General features: G+C 46.7%; 1 long non-coding RNA gene across 1 annotated transcript; it reads left to right on the plus strand.

Moving 5' to 3' along the window:
• The first annotated feature begins 1,349 nt into the window (after positions 1 to 1,349).
• LOC112903394 lies at positions 1,350 to 2,752 on the plus strand. Its single transcript, XR_003230800.1, has 3 exons — positions 1,350 to 1,860; positions 1,936 to 1,984; positions 2,414 to 2,752. It is a non-coding gene; the product is annotated as an uncharacterized LOC112903394 (long non-coding RNA).
• Positions 2,753 to 16,847: the final 14,095 nt, after the last annotated feature.

The raw sequence follows: 16,847 nt of genomic DNA on the forward strand, positions 1-16,847 counted from the left end.
GTACAAAAGGACAGGGCCCATCGTCTCGAGCAGCAGCACGACGTAGCTACAGGAGATAGTGGCGGGCTTGTCGGATAGCAGGCAAGTGCAGTCGGCAGGCACATCCATGCAGAGGCGGCAGCTGGATCTTGTTGCTGTTGCTGGGTCCCAGACGAAGGTGGTGGCTAGGGTTTGGCAACGAACCAAGAACCAGCCATGCGGGGTTGCCCAGGAGCGAGGCCGTCGGAGCCCACAGCACGGCTTGGGGCACGGCTGGGCAGGCGCGGCCGCACGCACATGCTTGGTCGGGGCGCGGCTTCCCACCGCGTCTGCGGCCAGCTCCTGCGCCACCTGGCAGGGGGTGGGCCTTGGGGCGTGGCCTGCAGGCGGCGCCGGTGCGCCTATTTTTTTGGGTGACGATTTGAGCGGAAGCGGAGGGAGGTAGCGGATGGTGGGTTGGTGTGGGACTGTGGGGAAGCAGGGGTATTTTTGTCCAACAATGAAAAAGTTAACTGGCAAAAAAGAAAACCTAACGAAATAGTTTAACGGACCTGACGATAGTGTCAAATTAGGCATAGAAGCTGCAAGTTGATGTCAAATAGAGCATTTTTTATCTTTCGAGGTTAGATAAGGAATTGAGTCATCTTCCAAGGCCAAATAAGGAATTCTTTCAATGCTAAAAGCTAAGTTCTATAGGACGGCGATTCACCGGTTATGTTATACGGTGCTCAATGTTAGCCTACAAAAAGGAAACATGTCCAACAATTGAGTGTAGCAGAGATGCATATGTTGTGCTGGTTTTGTGGGCATACAAGAAGGGAGTCCAGAACCAAGATATTTGGGATAGGGTTGGGGTGGCACAAATTGATTAGAAATTGATTCAACATCGGTTGAGATGGTTTGGACATGTCCAACAGAGGCCTCCCGAGGCACCGGTGCGTAGTGGGGTTCTAAAGCGGGTCGACAATGTAAAGAGAGGTAGAGGTCGACCGAAACTAACTTGGGACGAGTCGATTAAGGGAGACCTTAAGGACTGGAATATCTCCAAGAAATTAGCAATAGATAGGAGCGCCTGGAGACTAGCAATCAATGTGCCTGAACCGTGACCTTTATTATTTTTTTTGTTTACCCTTATCTCCACCTTTTTCTGTTTCTTTTATCCTTATTTCTTTTGGGTTTCATCTCTAACCTACCCCAACTTACTTGGGACAAAAGGCTATGTTGTTGTTATTATTTGTATGGCCCAAAAGGTAAATCGCTCCTACAAAAGAAGGGGGTTACTGTATCTTTCGACCCGCCCCTAGAGAAGCATTTGCAGGGCCAGACCATAGGGTGAGTCGCTCCTACAAAAGGACTTAAGGTATATTTTAAGTCCTCTTTTTTATTTTCTAGTTCATCATCTGAGAAGATTTTGCCAAAATGTGTCTCCAATAAGAGGGTCATTGGAGACGTATTTTGTCAATCCGCGTCTTAGATGAGTGATCATTGGAGACGCATTTTGTCAATCCTCGTCTCTGATGAGAGTTATTTGTCCGCGTCTCCGATGTGTTCACATTAGTGACACAAATTTAGAGGTGCAAAAAACTGACGTATCTGATGTGTGTTGAGCCACGTCTCTAATGAGTGATTCTTACATAGTGACTTTTGAACCTAGGAGTATGAACACTTTGTTAGCTTGGATGTCTTCTTAATCTGTATGAACCTCCACTGGACTCTTGCAGTTTGCTCCTACAGCTAGTAATGCAGTTAGGATAGGAACATTTTTTGGTCATTTCTTTTAGCATAATATATTCCTATGCAACATCGGATATTACAGTGGCCCATGGTTAAATTTCTTCACGCAAACAAGCTCCCTGGACATTCATCCAATGAAACACTCAGGTTAGCATCAGGTGATCCGGTGCATGTATTTTTTGTGTTCATTGGATTAACCTTTGAGTTCATTTTTTTGCACAGGATCTTCCTCTGCAAAATCTGACGCACCATCAGATATTTCAGTTGAATGGTATCAATATTTCCTATTTCAGCCATAACTTTCAACACTGTACTCCATTTTTTATGATCTTGTACTCCATGGAAAAATTCTAAAATGATCTACAAGATTAACTGAAAATTCATACCATTTTATCATATTTTAAGCATCAGATCTTTCCTCAAACTTCGACGCTGTCAGACCTTCCCGTCACCCTTTTTCTACACTTTGTATTTTGGTCATAACTTTTTACTCGAGGCTCCTATTTTGATAATCTTGGACTCCATAGAAAGCTTGTGAAATGCTCTACAATTTTCTAGATAAATATATCTTATTTGATCAACTAAATATAAATATTCATGCGACAAGTCCAATTCAATCCTTTCTTTGTCGTGACTTTTATTATCTTCCATCCTTGAAACCTATTGTTGATGACCAAAATTGGCATGGCTATGTAAACAGGTATGCAAACAGGACTGACCAGTGTGCACAAACCGGTCTGATCAGTTTGGGTGACTTCATAAAAATGCAAACTTGACTGTACCATTGCGCAGCTCTCGTCGAGAAGATCGAAATGTATATATAGAACATCCGATTTGGAGTTCAGATGAGAGAGTTATGACTTCGGAAAACTTGACCTAGGAAAAGCAAGCCAGACCGGTCAATTCGGTTTTCAAAATCAGTGAAACCGGTTTTAGCTACGTAATCTAAATTAGGAGTTATATTTTCATACGTGATTTCTATGAGTTTTGACTTCTAATCAGATAAGACTTCCCCTCCCTATAAATAAAGAGCCACAACTGTGACAGTTCGTGTACTTGCAATACTAGATATATTTTGTTAGTGTGAAATATGTGTTTGTTTGTATAAAGCGTATGTGTGTTTATGTGAAGTTTTTGAAAATTTAAAGTGTAAATAAAAAGGGTATTTTTGTAATTACAGAAAAACCTAGGGTTGTTTTTGCAAAATGTAATTGGATAAGAGTAATTTCAAAATAAGTGAAAAGTGGTTTTGTAAACATGTTTTTCTTATTTTATTCCTTGTAAAAAAATATATATTTATCCAAAGTTGCATTGGAAATGCAAGTGTTGAATTGTGTAAAAATTTTGGATAAAGTGGTAAAAATAAGGGTATTTATGTGATTTTATAAAAGTACAAGTCCTTTTATGCAAATGTTTGATTTACAAAAGTAACTTTAAAATTTACTTAGGGCTAAAGTGTAAAAGTGCAAGTCATCATGGCATGTCTATCCACTCATTATGACGAGTCTATCCCGTCATTATGACGTGTCATAAATGCTTGCATTTAGGTCCTGAATTTTATAAAATTTCATTCTTTAGGACAAATACAATACAAATCCAACTTTTATTCAAAACTTCACGTGTAAAAATATAAATTTTGAGTTTTTGAAGTTGAGCCCTAAAGCAATGTTGTAGAGCTTGAAAAACTCTCCAACTTTCGTTTTGGGCATCTCTTCATTTGGGTTTTAAATCAATGGGAAATCTTTCTTTACAAATAAGTCCTTGCAGTTTCCAGAAATTGCGTATACGCCCTTGGAGAATCCCACTTGTCTTCCCTCTCTGCTCTCCCTTATCCGGCGCCCTTCTTTTATCACTGGCCGTTTCCCCTTTTCTCTCTCTGCTTCTCTTCCTCTCTCTCCCGTCTACCCTTCCCTCCAACCAGTACAGGCAGGCAGCAGCAGCATGGGGCGGGCCGGCGCTCGGCGGCTGGCAGCGGCGGCTGCGGCGCGAGCAGCAGGCGCACAGGAGCGGCGGCGGCCCCACGCAGGCGAACCCCAGGCGGCGGGCGCGGCTGCGCGCGGCTCTGCGCGCGCATAAGCGGCGCGGGAGCTGCGGCTCGCGCGGGCGCGGACCGGGCCCGGGCGAGCGCGGGCGAGAGCGCGCGGCTCGGCCGGCTCCAGGCGGACGCGCGGACACGCGGTGGCTGGCGCTGGCGGCCGAGCGGCTGGCGCGGGTGAGCGCGGGAGTGAGGCCCGAGCGGCGCGGCGCCAGAGCGCGGGGGCGCTGGCGGCGAGCGGCCCACGCGAGCGGCTGGCGGGCCCAGGCGGGGCGGCACTGCGCGAGCTGACAGGCCGAGCGGCGCGCGAGAGCAGGCAGGCCGGGCGGCGCCCAGAAGGTAGTGCGAGCGGGAGGAAGAAGCGCGGGCCGCGAACTGGCGCAGGACCAGGCGCACAGGCATGCCAGGTGGTGAAGTGCTGGCGGGCAATGGCCGTGAGAGCGCGCGCGGCTGCGGTGGTGGCGTGGCGACTCGGCCCAGGGTCGAGGCGAGTGTGCGCAGGATGGCGGCAGGCCGGCGTTGGTGCGCGGCTCGGGAGCAGACGAGGTGCGAGCGGGAGCAGGTGTGTGCGCGGAGGGCCCAGGAGCAGAGCGTCACAGACGGCGCTGGCTCGGCCGGAGCGGCGGAGCGCCAGCGCGAATGCGGAGCGCGTGCGGAAGTCGGCGGTGCAGGTGGAGCCGCGGAGCGGCTGCGGTTCGGGCGGGTGAGCGACGGCACCATGGTGGCCGGCTGCAGCTCGCGAACGAAGGCGCGCTGGCGGCGTACAGCGCGGAGCGCAGAGGTGGAGCAGTAGCACCGGGCCAGTGTAAGCGTGCGATTGCGGCTCGGAGTGAGCGCGCGCGACGTGGGAACAGGCATGAGCGGGCACTGGCGTCAAGCGAGCACGAGAGTGAGAGCGACATGGTTTAGGCAATGCAGGAGCTCGTGTGCTGGAGAGCCGGTGCAGGTGCTGGAGCGGCAGGAATGTGAGCGGCACCGAGCGAGTGGCGCGACCGTGCGCGCGGTGGCGTGCGGGCGTTGGTGGTGTGGGCAGCTGTTGAGCGGCCGGAGCAGAGCAGGCCTATGGGCATGAGCAGGTGATGTTGGAGTACGACGTGCCGAGCAACGGCACGCGCAGGAGGAGTTACGGTGGAGGGTTTCCTCGTGAGATACACGAAGGGCAGCAAGCTGGAAGGAGAGGAGGCAAATCGAAGGTGACGATTACGGCGAGGCGAGTCGGAAGGAGGAGTTGTGGAGCGAAGGCGGCAGTTAGGCGTGACGAGCTCGGAGGAGCCTCGATGCAACCAAGCACGACAGTCCTGCAGGAAGCTACGCGGGTGTGCCGGCCGTGTTTCAGTGGCATGCGTGCGTAAGCAAAAGAAGACTCAGCTCGTGAGCAGGAAAACCCTAGGGTTCGCGGAAAAGTCAGTATAGCGAACCTGTTCGGCTCCATCATCTCGTTCCAGGGGTCCATGACGTCCAGCAGTCCCTACCTTCGTTGATCGCTCAACCAACCGCCATCACCGCAAATCACCGCGGGGATTACCCCTTCGGCCATTCTCTACCCACTGCAATCCCCGACGAACTTCTTCATCACCCACGGAATCTCATCATCGTCGAGCTCATCTTCTCGTCGCCAATTCTGTTCACCGCGGGAATTCACTTTCCGCGTATTCTTCTTCATAACCAAGGCTACCCCAAGGTTTGCCCTAATCCACTGAATCTTTCTAATGCCGGCGATTCCTTTGTCGAGATATCGTCGTTAACTTTCTGTTAACTGTTTTCCCGGACCAGGGACTTGATTGTTTGGTTTTAGAGAGTTCTAGGGTGTTATTTGTAAAATTTCTAGGACTTTCTTTATTTCAAATCGGTGAACTTCTACAGTTCATAATTTTTCATAAGAAGTTCATAAAAACACAAAATCAGTTCTGTTTGAACCTTTAGGTCAAAATCTATAAGTTTGATGTTGTGATCTTGAGTGAAAGTCTTTGATGTGTGGTCTAGGTCAAGTATTAGGGAATGAATGTTTTGTTGAATGCTTGTGCTATAACTAAAAAGTAAGCCATAGAATATATGTCTTAAATAGAAAGGTATGATATCTAGTTAATCCTATCACCCTGGTGCTTATATCCTTGCCGTCAAGATGTTATTCTTGTCTTGATTGCCGTTTCCGTAAAATTATCTTCGTATAAAGATCTTTGTTATTTCATGTGCATCTGTTGCGTAGCTTATATATCTCTACAGCTGCGTTTCAACATCAGCCTTTGATTTAGCCGCTAAGCATCCGTTTTTCTTGAGTCTAGGATGTTTCTGTATAACAGCTGTCAGTCGATACTTCTATCATCGACCGATTAGCTGATATGGTTGTTCCCTTTCTAGTATCGGCTACTGCCGATACGATTCTTTGTTCTGTTCTATATCGACTGCACAGAGTCGATGTATCGGAGATGCACACATGATCTTAAGGTTCTTGTTATCGGCCGACCCAAGCCGATTTTGGTTGCTTTTCCATATCGGTCAAACACGGCCGATCGATCCTTAGTTTCCCCATCCTTATCCACACACTTCTATCAGTCGATTTATCGACTGAGAGGTCGGCTTCATACTTATCAGTCACATACTCTTAACCACATTCCAATCGACTGTACATCACTCAATAGTTGTGTTGACGTAATCGAGCCGATATAACCACACCTAATTACCTAGAATAACACTTAAGCACATCTCGATTAAGACACAACTGCTTTAAGAATCATCCCTTTACTAGGATAATCGATGCTTTCATCGATCAATTAGAAAACCAATACACCTTTCCATCAGCTAAATCTCTGTCGTTCCCAATCAGCTCTGTTGTAACCCTCAACAAATAGCTGATTCTAAATGGTTGTTTTCCTATAGCTCTGTCTAGGTTTAGCTTCAAATCTTTTTGGTTGTTATATGAATAGTGTGTTATATGAGTACTGGATTGCAACTTTGCTGTGAAACAAAATAGTTTTGTGTGCACACTTTGAATGTGATGTCGCATTGCATGTAGATACGACTACTTCGGCAACGGTATCTACAAGATCTCCCTAAAGTCTACGGAGGATGTTCCTGAAGATCAAGTAAATGTCGCCAATGGGATATCGGAAGCCCCGAACCAAAGTTCGGAAGATATTAACATTCCTAACTTCAGACTCACCAGTAAAGGCAAGCCCCGGACATAACCCACTATTTTATTACACTGCAATCTATATCTATTTACGTATTCTATGCATTATGTTCTTAGGAATTACTTGAAACCCTAGTTGCATTCTCCTAGGAACCAATGTGATGGATACTAGCTCTTGAGTCCGACTAGCTGCTATGCTAATAGGGCCGGTAGAAGTCGGGTGATTTCCTGTCACTCGCGCGATATAGGAATTGTAATGTTTATATTCCTGCATTCACTATAAGGATGACGGACGGGAGTTTTATGAGGTATCATGGTTGAGGTGATACCCCGTCTGTGTTGTTGAATCTGTTAAGGTCGCAGCGTGTGGAAGTGCGGGTTAAGTGTTTGAAAGTACTAACCACATGCCGCGAAATATGGTAAGCGGTAAGCCTAGTAACCAATCGGCCCGAGGAGTGGACATACCTCCCACCACTCGATTTGCTTCTTCTGGTTACTTATGTTCGACTGAGGAAATACGTGTTGCAAGGGCAACCAGGAATACGGGTTTTGTAGTCGCGCTACAGACGTATGTCCTGCACTTTGGAAGTGCGTATGTTCCTGCAGTCGCTTGTGGTGGCTCTGATCCACGAGTCGGAATGAAAGGTAAACGGTTGCTTCGGAACGACCCTGTGGTGTTCCAAGCGTGTGAGTTAGGTTTACCTTGCAAGGTTGAATCTCGATTCAGGAATCGTCCGCCTCTCACGATGAAATGAGACTGCTTATCCCCTTTTCCACATAGAGTAACAAGAGCAATATTATGGTTATCAAAGATGATGCTTGACCAAAGATTATACCATGCTTGCTTAGATATAGGTGCTTACTTAGAATGGATAATTAACTAGAATCTGAAAGCTAAAACTTGAAATTAAGGATCTACTCTTTGTTGCTTTTCAGCTGAAACTAAACCCAAAACAATTATAAGCTTTCATAAGTCTAGTTATGGGCTAAGTATACCCAACTCCGGGTAAGCCTTGCTGAGTATTAGTATACTCAGCCTTGCTAGTTGTATGTTTTTCAGGTGACATCTGTGAAGACCCTACTCTTCCCTGCCTTGGCCCTGTGCTCTTCCAGAAGGTTGGTCCGTGGAATGGAATACGTCCTCGGCCAACATTGGTGATACCGAGTGATGTCGTGCCTGGGCTTAGCATGACATCCGTCTAGTCGACGTGCTATAGATCATCGCGTATGTTTTCCGCTGCTAAAGGTCTTAGCTTAAATATTTTGTATTGTTTTCTCTAAGTTTGAAACTTTGTACTACTTTTATAAACTCTTGTAATGTAATCCCCTGTTATGTAAATTGTGATGGTGATTGTATCTCTGGACTCACCTTCATGTGAGGTAACCTTATTTGATCCTGTGTATCGGTGGTTTATCGGGACGTTACCCGACAGGCCAAGGGATTATACCGTTTGAAGCACGTTGGAGCCCTCAGGAATGGACTCACGTACTTGAGCCGGTATAATTCAGGTTGGTTCTGCCACAGCTGGTATCAGAGCTATAAGGTTACTCTGGAGATACATGTTACCTTAAAAATGCTTTCAGTATAAAAGTTTGACCAACAAAGTATTTGGCAAAACTACATTGGATTCGTTAAGGATTGAGCTTAGTACGTAAAGTCCTAGGGTAATGTTTATGAGGGAAATAGAGGTGGCTATATATATATATATAACCCTAACTACCAGCATTATTTTTCCATCAAAACTTAAATTCATGCACAACCCCAACTTTACATTCAGTAACGACACCTTCGACGATGAGGTAAGAAGGTAAGGATCCTCAGCCAACTGAGGGAGCTTGGCCTTCCCGTCGGTGATGCGAACCGAACGCTGTTTCTCAAGCAGTGGCCTACTTGAGATGCTGCCAATGTACCAACCTTGGTTGACTACATTGGGAGTATATGGTTCGGCGCAGGGTATGGCGATCGCAGATCATACCCCCGCATTTTGCGGTACCCCCGTGAATACGTTATCTCGATAACGTATGTTAACGTTGTCTGTACGGCGGTAATTGTACAGATGCTGTTTCTATAGTAAACAGTAATGTTTGGGGACGCTTTCATGACATGCTGGCATGAAAGGTTCGGTATATACATATTGTGTTTTCTGCAGGAATACTAACCACGATTCGATAAGTTTTGAACGGTTAGGATTATCGACTAGCTATTATAGGGAGAGACGTATTTATATGATGCCACCGAACTTAACCACGTAAGACCAAGATTACTTGGCAGTTATTTTGTTTGTGAGGAGATGTAGAACGTGCATGCATCATGATATCTTGGATTGACCTGATTGCCTTGTTGTTACGTTGATGTACTGAAACATGTGCTTGTATTTGAATGCCTGCCTAGACTTTGTGTTGTAGGAGTTAATGTAATCCGCTGGGCTATCTTAGAGTTAAGAAAGTCTTTTGTGAATCAGGTGAATTGGGTTATGTTTGAACCCTATCACCAATCTTAGCTTGACAACCAAATCAAATCCTTGATTTTGCTTTAAATCTGTTTCAGCAGAACCATTGAACTTCTCTTTTGATGGTTAAACCTTGATAATCATCAAATCCTTCAATCCATCATCTAGTGATCTATCTATCCTCTCCTGATGTTGTACCTTATATCGTTGGCTATTCTGGTTACAACATCTGAAAGTTGTACCTTCAAATTTTTGCTCAGATGATTTTGAATAAATTAAAAAGATATATGACCATAATTACTTTTTGCATACAATTCTCCCGGCAAAAGTCATGCATCATAACATGTACCATCTTTGGTTAGTGCATGGTGTTGCATCATCATCGAAAAATTCGTAGAGTGACTAACGGGTGTGCCTCTAGTATAACTTTAGGTTGTCTTGAGTTTCCTAAGTCTATCTTGTTTCTATTGGCACTATAGGGTTGTTATTCCTCTTTTGCGGTGGTGTTTAATCACATGACCATGATGCCGTGTCGGAACCTAAGGCCTCATGTGTGCTGCAGTCACATGATTGAGCCATTAGGGGCGCACTGGTGACTAGGTATATGTGACGTAACCCCACTGCTATCTCTTTCTATGCAACCTTACTAGTGTCCTAACTTTTGATCTTCGCTTAAGGATATAGAGCTACCCAAGTGTTAGCTATGAGAGGACGGTTGTAGAGTGCGAGTCATGTGCATCATCAACTCATCACGATATGCATTTCTTACGTGCATACATTGCAAGCATCGTCATCATTGCATCATGGCGTATGCATCATTTAGTCAGCATCATGGTAATTGCATAATGTCCTATGCACCATTTCGATCGTGCATGAAATTCTCCATCCTCATGTCGCATCATCATTGCAATCATACATCTCAACAGTGCATCATATTCATGAGTACATATTGAGCATTGCATTCTGAGTTACAGCATTTTATCGTTATTCCTTGATTGCATCGGTATAAATGGGCATATTTTGCAATCAATATCATTTAAATTATTCAGGTAATAAACTCTGAGCAAAAATGTTTCAAACCTCACTCGTAACTCCATCTTTCGTACTATCTTCACTTGCTATCCACAAGTTTTGTGATGAATGTCACCGACATTTATCCTCCTCATGATTGTGGTCTCAATTCTGTGAGAACTTGATCACCTTTTCCTCTCTTATCTTGTTAAACTCATCTATGTACAATCTCTTCATGCTCTCGTTATCAACCTCAATCTTCTCTAGTGTGATTGCTTTTTGCCACTTTTGATGTGTGATCTGCTTTTCGTCCCTTAAAGAATCTTTCGTCCGAATCTCGGGACGAGATTCTTTTAGGGGGGAAGGCTGTGACAGTTCGTGTACTTGCAATACTAGATATATTTTGTTAGTGTGAAATATGTGTTTGTTTGTATAAAGCGTATGTGTGTTTATGTGAAGTTTTTGAAAATTTAAAGTGTAAATAAAAAGGGTATTTTTGTAATTACAGAAAAACCTAGGGTTGTTTTTGCAAAATGTAATTGGATAAGAGTAATTTCAAAATAAGTGAAAAGTGGTTTTGTAAACATGTTTTTCTTATTTTATTCCTTGTAAAAAAATATATATTTATCCAAAGTTGCATTGGAAATGCAAGTGTTGAATTGTGTAAAAATTTTGGATAAAGTGGTAAAAATAAGGGTATTTATGTGATTTTATAAAAGTACAAGTCCTTTTATGCAAATGTTTGATTTACAAAAGTAACTTTAAAATTTACTTAGGGCTAAAGTGTAAAAGTGCAAGTCATCATGGCATGTCTATCCACTCATTATGACGAGTCTATCCCGTCATTATGACGTGTCATAAATGCTTGCATTTAGGTCCTGAATTTTATAAAATTTCATTCTTTAGGACAAATACAATACAAATCCAACTTTTATTCAAAACTTCACGTGTAAAAATATAAATTTTGAGTTTTTGAAGTTGAGCCCTAAAGCAATGTTGTAGAGCTTGAAAAACTCTCCAACTTTCGTTTTGGGCATCTCTTCATTTGGGTTTTAAATCAATGGGAAATCTTTCTTTACAAATAAGTCCTTGCAGTTTCCAGAAATTGCGTATACGCCCTTGGAGAATCCCACTTGTCTTCCCTCTCTGCTCTCCCTTATCCGGCGCCCTTCTTTTATCACTGGCCGTTTCCCCTTTTCTCTCTCTGCTTCTCTTCCTCTCTCTCCCGTCTACCCTTCCCTCCAACCAGTACAGGCAGGCAGCAGCAGCATGGGGCGGGCCGGCGCTCGGCGGCTGGCAGCGGCGGCTGCGGCGCGAGCAGCAGGCGCACAGGAGCGGCGGCGGCCCCACGCAGGCGAACCCCAGGCGGCGGGCGCGGCTGCGCGCGGCTCTGCGCGCGCATAAGCGGCGCGGGAGCTGCGGCTCGCGCGGGCGCGGACCGGGCCCGGGCGAGCGCGGGCGAGAGCGCGCGGCTCGGCCGGCTCCAGGCGGACGCGCGGACACGCGGTGGCTGGCGCTGGCGGCCGAGCGGCTGGCGCGGGTGAGCGCGGGAGTGAGGCCCGAGCGGCGCGGCGCCAGAGCGCGGGGGCGCTGGCGGCGAGCGGCCCACGCGAGCGGCTGGCGGGCCCAGGCGGGGCGGCACTGCGCGAGCTGACAGGCCGAGCGGCGCGCGAGAGCAGGCAGGCCGGGCGGCGCCCAGAAGGTAGTGCGAGCGGGAGGAAGAAGCGCGGGCCGCGAACTGGCGCAGGACCAGGCGCACAGGCATGCCAGGTGGTGAAGTGCTGGCGGGCAATGGCCGTGAGAGCGCGCGCGGCTGCGGTGGTGGCGTGGCGACTCGGCCCAGGGTCGAGGCGAGTGTGCGCAGGATGGCGGCAGGCCGGCGTTGGTGCGCGGCTCGGGAGCAGACGAGGTGCGAGCGGGAGCAGGTGTGTGCGCGGAGGGCCCAGGAGCAGAGCGTCACAGACGGCGCTGGCTCGGCCGGAGCGGCGGAGCGCCAGCGCGAATGCGGAGCGCGTGCGGAAGTCGGCGGTGCAGGTGGAGCCGCGGAGCGGCTGCGGTTCGGGCGGGTGAGCGACGGCACCATGGTGGCCGGCTGCAGCTCGCGAACGAAGGCGCGCTGGCGGCGTACAGCGCGGAGCGCAGAGGTGGAGCAGTAGCACCGGGCCAGTGTAAGCGTGCGATTGCGGCTCGGAGTGAGCGCGCGCGACGTGGGAACAGGCATGAGCGGGCACTGGCGTCAAGCGAGCACGAGAGTGAGAGCGACATGGTTTAGGCAATGCAGGAGCTCGTGTGCTGGAGAGCCGGTGCAGGTGCTGGAGCGGCAGGAATGTGAGCGGCACCGAGCGAGTGGCGCGACCGTGCGCGCGGTGGCGTGCGGGCGTTGGTGGTGTGGGCAGCTGTTGAGCGGCCGGAGCAGAGCAGGCCTATGGGCATGAGCAGGTGATGTTGGAGTACGACGTGCCGAGCAACGGCACGCGCAGGAGGAGTTACGGTGGAGGGTTTCCTCGTGAGATACACGAAGGGCAGCAAGCTGGAAGGAGAGGAGGCAAATCGAAGGTGACGATTACGGCGAGGCGAGTCGGAAGGAGGAGTTGTGGAGCGAAGGCGGCAGTTAGGCGTGACGAGCTCGGAGGAGCCTCGATGCAACCAAGCACGACAGTCCTGCAGGAAGCTACGCGGGTGTGCCGGCCGTGTTTCAGTGGCATGCGTGCGTAAGCAAAAGAAGACTCAGCTCGTGAGCAGGAAAACCCTAGGGTTCGCGGAAAAGTCAGTATAGCGAACCTGTTCGGCTCCATCATCTCGTTCCAGGGGTCCATGACGTCCAGCAGTCCCTACCTTCGTTGATCGCTCAACCAACCGCCATCACCGCAAATCACCGCGGGGATTACCCCTTCGGCCATTCTCTACCCACTGCAATCCCCGACGAACTTCTTCATCACCCACGGAATCTCATCATCGTCGAGCTCATCTTCTCGTCGCCAATTCTGTTCACCGCGGGAATTCACTTTCCGCGTATTCTTCTTCATAACCAAGGCTACCCCAAGGTTTGCCCTAATCCACTGAATCTTTCTAATGCCGGCGATTCCTTTGTCGAGATATCGTCGTTAACTTTCTGTTAACTGTTTTCCCGGACCAGGGACTTGATTGTTTGGTTTTAGAGAGTTCTAGGGTGTTATTTGTAAAATTTCTAGGACTTTCTTTATTTCAAATCGGTGAACTTCTACAGTTCATAATTTTTCATAAGAAGTTCATAAAAACACAAAATCAGTTCTGTTTGAACCTTTAGGTCAAAATCTATAAGTTTGATGTTGTGATCTTGAGTGAAAGTCTTTGATGTGTGGTCTAGGTCAAGTATTAGGGAATGAATGTTTTGTTGAATGCTTGTGCTATAACTAAAAAGTAAGCCATAGAATATATGTCTTAAATAGAAAGGTATGATATCTAGTTAATCCTATCACCCTGGTGCTTATATCCTTGCCGTCAAGATGTTATTCTTGTCTTGATTGCCGTTTCCGTAAAATTATCTTCGTATAAAGATCTTTGTTATTTCATGTGCATCTGTTGCGTAGCTTATATATCTCTACAGCTGCGTTTCAACATCAGCCTTTGATTTAGCCGCTAAGCATCCGTTTTTCTTGAGTCTAGGATGTTTCTGTATAACAGCTGTCAGTCGATACTTCTATCATCGACCGATTAGCTGATATGGTTGTTCCCTTTCTAGTATCGGCTACTGCCGATACGATTCTTTGTTCTGTTCTATATCGACTGCACAGAGTCGATGTATCGGAGATGCACACATGATCTTAAGGTTCTTGTTATCGGCCGACCCAAGCCGATTTTGGTTGCTTTTCCATATCGGTCAAACACGGCCGATCGATCCTTAGTTTCCCCATCCTTATCCACACACTTCTATCAGTCGATTTATCGACTGAGAGGTCGGCTTCATACTTATCAGTCACATACTCTTAACCACATTCCAATCGACTGTACATCACTCAATAGTTGTGTTGACGTAATCGAGCCGATATAACCACACCTAATTACCTAGAATAACACTTAAGCACATCTCGATTAAGACACAACTGCTTTAAGAATCATCCCTTTACTAGGATAATCGATGCTTTCATCGATCAATTAGAAAACCAATACACCTTTCCATCAGCTAAATCTCTGTCGTTCCCAATCAGCTCTGTTGTAACCCTCAACAAATAGCTGATTCTAAATGGTTGTTTTCCTATAGCTCTGTCTAGGTTTAGCTTCAAATCTTTTTGGTTGTTATATGAATAGTGTGTTATATGAGTACTGGATTGCAACTTTGCTGTGAAACAAAATAGTTTTGTGTGCACACTTTGAATGTGATGTCGCATTGCATGTAGATACGACTACTTCGGCAACGGTATCTACAAGATCTCCCTAAAGTCTACGGAGGATGTTCCTGAAGATCAAGTAAATGTCGCCAATGGGATATCGGAAGCCCCGAACCAAAGTTCGGAAGATATTAACATTCCTAACTTCAGACTCACCAGTAAAGGCAAGCCCCGGACATAACCCACTATTTTATTACACTGCAATCTATATCTATTTACGTATTCTATGCATTATGTTCTTAGGAATTACTTGAAACCCTAGTTGCATTCTCCTAGGAACCAATGTGATGGATACTAGCTCTTGAGTCCGACTAGCTGCTATGCTAATAGGGCCGGTAGAAGTCGGGTGATTTCCTGTCACTCGCGCGATATAGGAATTGTAATGTTTATATTCCTGCATTCACTATAAGGATGACGGACGGGAGTTTTATGAGGTATCATGGTTGAGGTGATACCCCGTCTGTGTTGTTGAATCTGTTAAGGTCGCAGCGTGTGGAAGTGCGGGTTAAGTGTTTGAAAGTACTAACCACATGCCGCGAAATATGGTAAGCGGTAAGCCTAGTAACCAATCGGCCCGAGGAGTGGACATACCTCCCACCACTCGATTTGCTTCTTCTGGTTACTTATGTTCGACTGAGGAAATACGTGTTGCAAGGGCAACCAGGAATACGGGTTTTGTAGTCGCGCTACAGACGTATGTCCTGCACTTTGGAAGTGCGTATGTTCCTGCAGTCGCTTGTGGTGGCTCTGATCCACGAGTCGGAATGAAAGGTAAACGGTTGCTTCGGAACGACCCTGTGGTGTTCCAAGCGTGTGAGTTAGGTTTACCTTGCAAGGTTGAATCTCGATTCAGGAATCGTCCGCCTCTCACGATGAAATGAGACTGCTTATCCCCTTTTCCACATAGAGTAACAAGAGCAATATTATGGTTATCAAAGATGATGCTTGACCAAAGATTATACCATGCTTGCTTAGATATAGGTGCTTACTTAGAATGGATAATTAACTAGAATCTGAAAGCTAAAACTTGAAATTAAGGATCTACTCTTTGTTGCTTTTCAGCTGAAACTAAACCCAAAACAATTATAAGCTTTCATAAGTCTAGTTATGGGCTAAGTATACCCAACTCCGGGTAAGCCTTGCTGAGTATTAGTATACTCAGCCTTGCTAGTTGTATGTTTTTCAGGTGACATCTGTGAAGACCCTACTCTTCCCTGCCTTGGCCCTGTGCTCTTCCAGAAGGTTGGTCCGTGGAATGGAATACGTCCTCGGCCAACATTGGTGATACCGAGTGATGTCGTGCCTGGGCTTAGCATGACATCCGTCTAGTCGACGTGCTATAGATCATCGCGTATGTTTTCCGCTGCTAAAGGTCTTAGCTTAAATATTTTGTATTGTTTTCTCTAAGTTTGAAACTTTGTACTACTTTTATAAACTCTTGTAATGTAATCCCCTGTTATGTAAATTGTGATGGTGATTGTATCTCTGGACTCACCTTCATGTGAGGTAACCTTATTTGATCCTGTGTATCGGTGGTTTATCGGGACGTTACCCGACAGGCCAAGGGATTATACCGTTTGAAGCACGTTGGAGCCCTCAGGAATGGACTCACGTACTTGAGCCGGTATAATTCAGGTTGGTTCTGCCACAACAACCGACTAAGAGCCACAACTGACTAAGGGATCCAATCGATCAAACACAAATCAATCTTTCGTTGCTTTACATCTTTTCCAAACCCTAGCTCTTCCAACCCCCGTACCTGCTGTTCTTGCTTTGTCTCGACGGTGTTCGAGCACCTTTTAGGTGGCCTGCCGACTCTAGAACAACCCAAGATGCGCTTGCCCTGACCGATCCTTCCTGGGTGAGGCGTTCGTTGCATCTCGTCAGGCTCCCCGACGAAACCGAACGAAACCGACCTGATCGGCTTATATTACCAAACCGGTATGAGTGCTCAGCATTTGGCGCACCCATGTGTGCTGCACGTTCGAGTGCTCGGTATTTGCCTCGGTACGTTTTCACATCAACAGATAACATGCTTCAAAGAGAGGCTACAATATAAGATGCAAGGCAACATGCACATTTCCATTATGGTCTTGAACTAATTATAGCAAAATGCCTGAAAGAGAGGCTAGACTACAACA

Source organism: Panicum hallii, chromosome 8, assembly GCF_002211085.1.
Source record: "Panicum hallii strain FIL2 chromosome 8, PHallii_v3.1, whole genome shotgun sequence".
NCBI classification, from domain to species: Eukaryota; Viridiplantae; Streptophyta; class Magnoliopsida; order Poales; family Poaceae; genus Panicum; species Panicum hallii.